Genomic DNA, 4,088 nt, shown 5'->3' with positions numbered 1-4,088 from the left:
TTTACATAAAAGGGTAGACAACCCTTTTATGTAAAGTAAAAATTCTGTTTGTTTTTTTAAGTACAACACCCCTTAATTAAAAAAAAAAAAAAAAAGAGTGCAGCACTGCCCCCTCATTCTCGATCACCTAGGTGATGAATGGGAGCACAAAGCCTCCCGGGATACCTACGTCACGCATCCTGGGAGGCTCTTGGGTGCTCCTTCTGCACATGCCTGAGCATTTTGGGCATGGGCAGAAGGAGCTTTTATGTAAATGAGAAAAATTTGCTGATCTCATGCCTGCGCAGTGATTGACAAGTTTTTTTCGAACTTTATCACCCGATCTCGTGCCTGGGTCAGGTGACGTAGTAAGAAGAACCTGAAAGAAGAGAAGATTGTGCCGCCCAGCGCAGAAACAAAATGCCGGGTTGACGCGGGACCCAATGGAAGACACCTCCGGACTGATCAACTGCGCTGGATTGAAGGCAAGTGGATTTTTTTTTTCTGCGTTTTTCAGTTTACTTTCTCTTTTATGTGTGTATTTAAAAACTCCACTTACAAAATCTGAACCAGCCAGGGCTTTATTACAGAATAAAGTATTACATACTTACCTGATGATATATCTCCTAAGCGGTCACAATTCTCTGGGTTACACAGCTCGGTGTAGGAAGCTGAGGTACGTACTGACTGAGCGAACTCTGTTACATCAAGATGGCTGAACATCAAAACAAGGGAGGAGATTGCTATGTTCTTCTTTTTATAGCGGCTCCTTGCAATGGTGCAATTACAGGTTAGTGTATTAAACCATTGCAATCAGGCAGGAAATGTTATTTTGGTTACCTTTCTATAATATAGAACCTAATCACATTTTTTTTTATAAATAAAGGGTTTAGTTTGGCCTGGTTATGTTGCAGCTCCTGTCAGGGAACATTGATCCCAGGCTCTGTGAATTGGGCCTATGGATGGACCCTTGACCAGAGGCTTGGCAGGGGCACACCTGTCACATGACCCCTCCTCCAAACATGGAGAACACCCCACATACCTACAAACCAGGTCCTCCCTCAATACTTGTTACCCTTTCATTACATACTGAGCTCAGCAACTAAAAGTCTATACTTGGCTTCACCCACAATGGCGTTTTTACCCTTTCATGACAACGCACATACGTCACTTCGCACGCTCGTACGTCAGTCACCACATGCGCTCTGTGTACGGAAAAGGCTGAGCCAATCACATCGCAGGCAGGACGTCCTTTGCGTGAAGAGCCTGGGATATCAGCGCATGCGTAGTTTTGTGACCTCGTCAGACCGGCCAGAACATGGACTCGGTGACAGAAAGCTACGTTGCCCGGTGAGTGGGTGAATGTGTGGTCAGGGAGCTGTGACAGTGCTGGTATGGTAGCGCTATGGGGTGCAGGGTTATACAGGAGGTGTAGCGGCACTGTGCTATTATTAGAGCCTATTCGTTGTGCTTGTATTGGTGCGAGCACTGATATCTATAAATAAACATGGCATATTACAGGAGCCGAGCTTTATATGTGCTTCACCACAGGAGGATGGGTGCTGGGATGAAGCCCTCATAGCCAGCTGATGGGGGGCAGCCCTGTGTTGGGACTCGTCCTGTCTCCATGGTGATGACTGCAGGACCAGTCCCCTCATTGTCCTCACATTCTCCTCTCCTCTCCTCTCCTCTTGTAACTATAAACTAATGCTTTGTTATTTCAACAAGAGACCAACCTGCTGGACAGGCTGATAGGTCGGTGGCTGCAAGACAAGAGCCTGCGCTCTATAGCAATCCATCAGCCTTTATTATTACACAGAATTTATATAGCGCTGACATCTTACACAGCGATGTCCCTACCATCGTCATATTATTCATAAGATCACACCTGATTGCTGGGTGACAGTGCCAGCGTGTCTTATATATTACACTACAGTACTATAAATATGATCTAAGTGTTTGTATTTATGTTAGTAGATCACCTAAATGGATTGTCATTATTACACAGTATGTATGTAGCACTGACATATTATGCAGCGCTGTACAAAGTTCATAGTCATGTCACTTGAGCTGTCCCTCTGAGGAGCTCACAATCTAATATTCCTACCATAGTCATATGTCTTGAACACAGTCTAAGGTCAATTTTAAGGGGAAGCCTATTAACCTTACTGCATGTTTTTGGAATGTGGGAGGAAACCGCAGCACCTGGAGGAAACCCACACAAACACAGGGAGAACCTGCAAACTCCATGCAGATAGTGTCCTGGCTGGGATTTGAACCCAGGACCCAGCACAGACAGATTGCTAACCACTGAGCCCCCATATTGCCCCTTAATATGTAACTTTCAGACTACTTCACTGCATTTGACAATTACAAGATATTTAAGGATAGCTATTCTTATAAAACACATCAGCTTTGTTTAATATATGCAGAGCTAATGAGCCTGCTTTTTTTTTTTCTCCATTTTGACAGCTGTCACAAGCCTGGACCAGGGTAATCCTTGCTTTGTTTACATGTGTGTGTCTGAAAGACCCAGAGGCTGAGGCTACACACCACAGATAATTGTCACCCGAGATGTTCTTTATCCATCTGCCACATTGTATTGACGAGTGACCAGTTTGAAAGTCCTCTGTTGACTCTTATGACGAGCCCCTCGCTCTTCTCCCCCCCTCACCTCTCTATAGAACAGAACAGTGCTGTGTGTACAACACTCTTTCATTCACACGTCACTGGAATAATTACAAAAGTTTGTGTCTAGCAACAATCTTCTGTCATCCCTCAGATGTCTGTAGAAAGTTGTACAGGGTTTGAGCTATATAATCTGACGTGTACAGGGGTCACCTGATGTCATTCGTGGATCTGTCCTGACTGCAGGGTGCTGCTCACTCGTCCCCCCCTTCATAGAACAGAATGGTGCTGTGTGTACAGTGCTAAATCATTCCTCTATCACTCATCTGTCACTGGATGATCTTTTCCAGTGACTAAAATTGAACATGTGTACACTGCCTTAGGCTGCATTCACGTGCAATAATTGTCATTTAAAAGGATCTTTCACAATCCTTTCTAACGACAGACTACTGCACAATGCATGAATGAGTGCTGTACATACAGCACCATTCTGCTCTATAGAGAGGGAATAAGGAGAATGATGGAGCGGCACCCCGCTGCGCTCTCTCCTCCTCCACTTCCATTACAATCGTTTGCCGTCAATGAACGATAGGCACTGTACACACGCAAGTTTCTCCTCTGATATCGGCCCTGAGCCGATTATCGGACGAGAACCATTGCACATGTGTACCTAGCCTTAGGCGGTCAGTATAAATTTTGATTTGTTGTCTTTAGTGCCTAGAGCTGTAAATATTTTGTGTTTTTGTTTTTTTTTTATTTATTTATTTACTACAGTTCACTCATCTCACAAACTGCCAGATGGAGAAGGCAACCCTTGTATAGGATAATCTGCAGTGTAAGGAGCAGTCGTATCTACACCAATACTGAGAGGAAGGGAGCCATCAATGATTTCCATATATTTATTCTGCTTCCATAATTTGCTGTGTGGAATCACAATGGATGGGGAGGCTTTGGCTAAGCTGATTTGGGACTGCCTGCTAGAGGTCTGTTATCTGTAGTGATTAGAAGATAGAAGTGTGGTAGTAATATCTTATAGAGAGGGGAAAAGGATAAGCAAGTGGTGTCCCTGTGCTCTTTTTCATAGCAATGCACAGCAGTCATTCCTGCTCAGTCATACATCAATTGGCAGCAGTGTTCAAGCCAGGTGGTAAGAAATTGTAGGCAACCCCCGTATTGTGTTCCAACTCTTCAGTAACCACTCAAAAAACAGCCAGGTGGTCACCAAAAAGAGCTGGATGCTACGCCCGGCTAAAAAGGGCTGGGAAGAACACTGTGACAGATTGATGGCAAGACATTGGGAGATCGCTGTACAAATGTCAGATTTTCATTTGAGACCAGCACCACTGTTTGTTCAGGCAATAATCTGACATATCTGCCTAACCTTAGTCCATGTCCACAGTAACACAAAATGTAAACAAAACAATGGTTTATTTTACCAGTAGTGATAGCTCTGAAATCATGTAAAATATATATATATATAT

Source organism: Pyxicephalus adspersus, chromosome 10, assembly GCF_032062135.1.
Source record: "Pyxicephalus adspersus chromosome 10, UCB_Pads_2.0, whole genome shotgun sequence".
Classification (NCBI taxonomy): Eukaryota; Metazoa; Chordata; class Amphibia; order Anura; family Pyxicephalidae; genus Pyxicephalus; species Pyxicephalus adspersus.
This window is presented reverse-complemented; position numbering follows the sequence as displayed.